Below are 6,397 nucleotides of genomic sequence, written 5' to 3'. Positions count from 1 at the left end.
TTCCACATATCTTATTTCCTTTAGTTTTTGGGGAAAATATATTGTTAATTTACCCTAAACTTGTGATCAGTTGACACCTGAGAAGCTCTCCTTATGACGTTCCTCTGTGTAATTGTAACGCTGTCTTAATAAAATTCATGCATTTTCCATTAGGGTTTTATTCCCCCCCTCCCTCAAAAATAATGCTGCTTTATAACTTGCTGGAATTTTGACCTGTTAATCTTCTTAGCAGTGTGACATCAGCAGAGGCATTGATCCCCTTAGTAAGGTTACTTAGGTATTACTTTGGTCTTTTCACATAACAGAAGCCAGCTCAGAAGAGGCTGACGCTTCATTATGTAATACAGATTTAATGTAGCCTTTTTGCTTTGTCGTAGAGCAATCCCAGCGCATATCCGTGTTGGAATTCTGCTGGGAGTGCGGAGGGGAAGCTCTTGACCTCAGTGGAATATTACAGTTGCTCTGCGTACTTGATTGGCTTGCAGAGTGCTTCAGTTTTTCCTTTGAAGAATGTTTGCTTGTACATTTTGTCTGTGTATGTTCACAGGACACTTTAACCTATGCAGGACAATTGGAAATTTTCAGTTTCTCAAACCCTTGAACTCTGGCTACTGTGATTTCATTAGACATTTCCCACACACTTTTAGGACCATGAGGACTAGAAACTTCTCTCTCCCCCCCCCCCTGTTTTTGTTTGCACTCTGATTGTCATGACAGGGAGTACTGTGCCTAACAGCAAAACTCTATACTTATTTTAGATTCATAGAATACACTCTTAATTTTCCTCCCTAGAGCCATCTGACTACTGTCACTAAGCAGGAGGGGGACAAATTATAGTTGTACCTTGGATCCCGAACACCTTGCGAGACGAACATTTTGGCTCCCAAAAGCTGCAAAGTGAGTGTTCTGGTTTGCGAACATTCTTTGTTGGGGGGGGGGCACTCAAAGCAGTTTACAAAAAGGATAAAACAATACAGTTATCAGTAAGAAGAATTAGGGACAATAATTTCATAGAATTGTAGAATTGGAAGAGACCCCGAGGGTTATCTAGTCCAACCCCCTGCAATGCAGGAATCTCAGCATCTATGTTGGATGGCCATCCAACCTCTGCTTAAAAACCTCAAAGGAAAGAGAGACCACCCCTTAACATTTGAAAAGTAAAAATAACAATAAACTCAAACAGATTAAAACTCGCATCAACTTTCTGTGAAGAGGCCTTGCCTGACATCAATCGGCGGGGAGTTAGTGTAGGTGCTAACTACACTAAAAGATTGAGTTCTAACAATTGCAAAATGGGTGATATGTGGCACCTGTGTATGTATAATGTGCCTTTAAAATGAAGTTGCCTAGCCACGGCTGAAGAAATAAACAGTGGAATAATCTGGAGAGTTTAAAGGAGGCTCTGGCTGCTGCCACCGCTGTTGCTTGGCAGAAAACTTAACTCCAAGACTCGATCAATCCCTTTTCCATCTCTTTCTCTCTCCTCGAGTGGCAGGAGCTTCTGACTTGCTTTCTTTCCCTAATCCCTGGTGGAAGGGCCAAGGAACATGCTTTCCTAGTTTATTCCAGGCCACATTTCTTCACACTTGCCTGAACATGAAAAGCTTACGGAAAGCTGCAGACCAGTCTTGGTCAGTAGGGTAGTGATCGCTTGCGTTTGCCAACGCTTGGGCGTTCTGAACACTTATGTAAGCTGAGCTGGTGTCGGGGTAGAAAGTCCCTTTCCTCTCTCTCCAAGTATTTGGCTTGCCTGGTTTATAGCAGGTAATCGTTTTATAGCTTCAGCGAATGCTTCCATGTGATGGAACCCTGCGCATTGCAGGTGCTTCTGGGGTGCGCTGCAGGGTGCCCAGTCAGTTCGTTCATGGCACTGGGTTGTAGCCCGTGAAACTGTCCCATCTGCACAAAAACTTCTGCTTCTGCAGCCGAACTTCTCCCTCTGTGCACCACCCAGATCTGTTCTGGGGTTTTCCCCAACCTTCTGGAGCAGATTTGGGGAGCAGGCATGCAGGGGGAGGAGAAGGAGAAGCTCAGGTAGAAGTTGTGGTGTAAATGGGATGTCTTCGTCGAATGCGACCCAATGGAGCTAAGCTTCTAATGCTCATTCTTTTCAGTTACAGGTAGGTAGCTGTGTTGGTCTGCCATAGTCGAAACAAAATAAAAATTCCTTCCAGTAGCACCTTAGAGACCAACTAAGTTTGTTCTTGGTATGAGCTTTCGTGTGCATGCACACTTCTTCAGATACACTGAAACAGACTCTTATATATAATGAGAGGGTGGGGAGGGGTATTACTCAGAAGGGTGGTGGGAATGGGTGATTCTTTTCAGTGGTTCTTCTTTGAGCAGGACTTCTCTCTCCTTTCCCTTTCCCTGTTGTTTTTTTAAAAAAAATAAAGTTTTATTAACACTTTTCAGAATACAGCCATACCCCGGGTTGCGGACATTCAAGTTAAGAATGCCCACAACCCGGAAGCGTTTCTGGAGCGCGCACGACCCCCGGATGTGCAGAATGCTGCGCACTTCGCGCATGAGCAGAAGCACTCAAATAGTGCTACTTCTGGGTTTTTTCTTTTGGGGGGGGCATTCGTGTTAAGCACGCCCGTGTTACGTACGTAGCGTGATCTGGAACGGATCGTGTGTGTAACACGGGGTACCACTGTACAGTGGTACCTTGGGTTAAGAACTTAATTCGTTAATTAACATGAAGCATTCAGGTTTAGGGAAGTTTTTAAACTGTGATATTTTAAATGTATTTTAATGTTTGGTGGAAGCCGCCCAGAGTGGCTGGGGAGACCCAGCCAGATGGGCGGGGTACAAATAATAAATTATATTATATTATATATATTATGAAGCACCACTTTAGCTAATGGGGCCTCCCGCTGCTGCTGCACCACCAGAGCACGATTTCTGTTCTTGTCCTGAAGCAAAGTTCTTAACCTGAAGCGTTCTTTCTGGGTTAGCGGAGTCTGTAACCTGAAGCGTATGTAACCTGAAGCGTATGTAACCTGAGGTACCACTGTACAATAAAAGACAAGCTAATTGACACAAAGAATCATAAAAAGGAAAGGAAAGGGAAAAGATGGAGGGATCCTCTCTAACAAATAAATCTTAACTTTTGTCCCATACAGAGTGTCCACCCAGCTCTCACCTGGGAGCATCTCTCTCGTCTCCCAGCCTTCTGCCCTGAGAGATCTCCCCTTCCCTATCTGTCACACAGGGTCTGTACACCCCCTTCATCTGCATGCAATTCTTACCCAAATACAGTAAGAGAAAATGATAATAGAATACCAAGGTTGGGAAGATAAGAATACAGAGGTACCTCGGGTTACATACTTAATTCATTCTGGAGGTCCGTTCTTAACCTCAAACTGTTCTTAACCTGAGGTACCACTTTAGCTAATGGGGCCTCCCGCTGCTGCTGCGCCACCGGAGCACAATTTCTGTTCCCACCCTGAAGCAAAGTTCTTAACCTGAGGTACTATTTCTGGGCTAGCGGAGTCTGTAACCTGAAGCGTCTGTAACCCGAGGTACCACTGTAATAACAAAACAGGGAGGGGGGGAGGGAGGGAGAGAGAGAGAGAGAGAGAGAGAGAGAGAGAGAGAGAGAGAAGTGACTTCCAACTACCCATCCATTCTCTGAGCAGGACTTAACATGGGAGGCAACCCACTGTTCAGCCTTCGAATGAGCTGGGGGAATGTAAGGCTTCCATGACACTGTACATTGGGTAAAGGAAAGACATTGAAGGTTGGGCTCAATGGGTTTCCACATGTGTTTATAAGTCCAGCCGACTTCATGCGTACGTCCGTCTCAAGGATGGGTGTATTAAAAAAAACAACCAGAAAACTTGCAACATTTTCTAATGCTTTTCATCCTGAAATACACATCTTCGTATGCATTTTGTCCTAGAGCATGCATTTTTGGTACACGTTTTGGTATGCATTTTGGAGCCAACAATGATATTGTGAAATTGGGAGAACGGAAGGATAACAACTGCATTCCTATCCATGCATTTGTTCGGGAAGGACAAATCGGGTCAGTTTGCTTTAAAAATACAGACAGAACAAAATCCTCAAGCGTCCCTAGGTGGAGTACATGTTTTGCATGCAAACGAGTGCCCTCGTTCAGTGGCTATCTGTTAAAGATGAAGGAAGTGTGAGGAGCTTGGGTTGTATCCCAATAAGTCCTGGGCAGTGTAGACCAAGTGAAATTGACAGATCTAGGTTAGTTTAGTCCTTTAACTTAAATGGGTCTAATCTAAGTAGGACTAACAGAGTATTAGGGATGATAGAGCATAGAATCATAGAGTTGCAAGGGACCCTGAGGATCATCTAGTCCAACCCCCTGTGATGCAAGAATATGCAGCTGTCTTGTACGGGGATCAAACCTGCAACCCTGGCATTATCAGCACCAGGCTCTAACCAACTGAGCTATCCAGGTGGATGGATTAGTTCACATTTAAAGGTAAATCTATCAACTTCACACTTTCGGACATGAGAACTGAAACACAGCCATTCTTCAAAATTCAGTCACCCAACTTTAGCGATCTGATTCTCCAACCAACCATTGTTTACAAAAATGCATGTATTGGGGGAAAAGGTGCATGAGAATGAATGTAGTAGTGAAAATAACATGCAAAGAATTTTTATTCTTATTTTTTCTTTTTTCTTTATTCATTGTTCTTTTCTTTTTCTTTCTGTATTTGATGTAATAAAGTTAATACAGTAAAAAAAGAAAATAGCATACAAAGATGCATCATATTAAGAAAATTGCTTGCAAAAATGTGTATGTTAGTCAAAACTGCATACAAAAACATGTTTATTTGTGGAAATTTGACCAAAACACTGATGAGTTTCCATGAGGATTTAAATAATAATAATAATAATAATAATAATAATAATAATAATAATAATAGTGAATTGCTGCAGAAATCCTGGACAACTGAAATCATGACTGGAAAAATGAGAAACTGAGAAAACAGAAAACTGAAGGATCCTTCCATCCTTGTATTGGACACAATCCCCTAACGCAGGATTTTGAAGCAGACAAGAAACCAGTGTGGGGATTCACTCAAGATGTGCCTTTGCCCAGGAGGCCTGTCAGGTGGTTGTACAAAGGTGATGCACCTTGATGGCTGGGGGTGTCATATCAGGAGTTCCAACAGCAATGTTTTCGATAAGAAAAATCAAGGTAAGTGAATAAATCTGCACTTTGTCCAAGACATTTGGATGGCAGAACATCCTATCTAAATTAAAGCATAATGATTAGCCATCTATGATGCTTTCTTCAGTTATAAGATAAAAAGTCTCCAGGAAGCTTATTTGCTTAAGGCTGCTGGAGTATTTCATCTCTGAGCCCCACTGAATCAGGTTGAATTTCAGCGCCAGACCAAGTTCAACGCTCCCTCTGTCTTGGCACCCTGGTCCCAACTGTGCAGTGCTTGCCATTAAGAAGCGTACAAAGGTGCCATTTTCCTCCCTGTATTGTTCAGATTCCAATGGGTCATGTTGCATTTTGAATGAGGAGTTGTGCGTCTTTGGAGAAGGAAAGGAGATGACAAGCCACCTTAACTAATTGGCAATTCTCTCCGCCTCCCTCTGCCCAGCCCAGCTTCCCCGTCCCCCTCCCCCTTTGTATGATGGCTTGGGGTGGGAGGAAAATGGCAAATGCCAAAGCAAAACTTACTCTGGGCAGCTCAGCTGCATGAATTCCAGGTTGTAAACCCAATAAGGATGTTTTCCAGTTCTGCACAAGCAGAGTTGTAGAGTTGAAAAAGACACCAGCTGTGGCACGAATCTTTCAACTCACAGGATCTCTGTACTAATGTGTGCAATTGAGGAAAGATTGGACGACATGTTTTCCAACTGTATGTGGTTTTCTTTAAATGAGCAAACCTGGTGTTCCTCAAAAGCCTGCTGGAGTTGGAGAACAGCCTTTACCAAAGGTGTCATGGGCTTTGAAGACACTTGAACTCAGGACGCAAGGGAGGAACGTGCTTTGATGAAGGCACGCCTGGCAAATCCACACCGTGATCAACTCCCGCCTGGAAACCTATGTCCCCACTGTGGAAGGACGTGTGGATCCAGAATTGGCCTCCACAGTCACTTACAGACTCATTGTTAAAACTGTGTTTATGGAAGACAATCTTACTTGGCTATGAGTGATCGCCAAAGAAGAAAGAAGAAGACTGGAGATTCCTCCATGACATCACTAATGGCAGGTGAGTTTTCCTGAAAGTCAGCTTGCCTGCCACTACTGATCTTGCCCATCAGGCTGCAAGACTGTGGAAGACTTGGGCTGCAGCCCTGTTGATCATTCAGAAGAAGGCAGAAGAACTCACCCTGTGCAAGAAAGCACACATTGCCCTGCCTTCTACTGCCTTACACTGAGACAGACGTT

This window comes from Lacerta agilis, chromosome 13 (genome assembly GCF_009819535.1).
Source record: "Lacerta agilis isolate rLacAgi1 chromosome 13, rLacAgi1.pri, whole genome shotgun sequence".
Taxonomy (NCBI): domain Eukaryota; kingdom Metazoa; phylum Chordata; class Lepidosauria; order Squamata; family Lacertidae; genus Lacerta; species Lacerta agilis.
The sequence above is the reverse complement of the archived record's forward strand: the minus strand, read 5'-3'. Positions refer to the sequence as shown.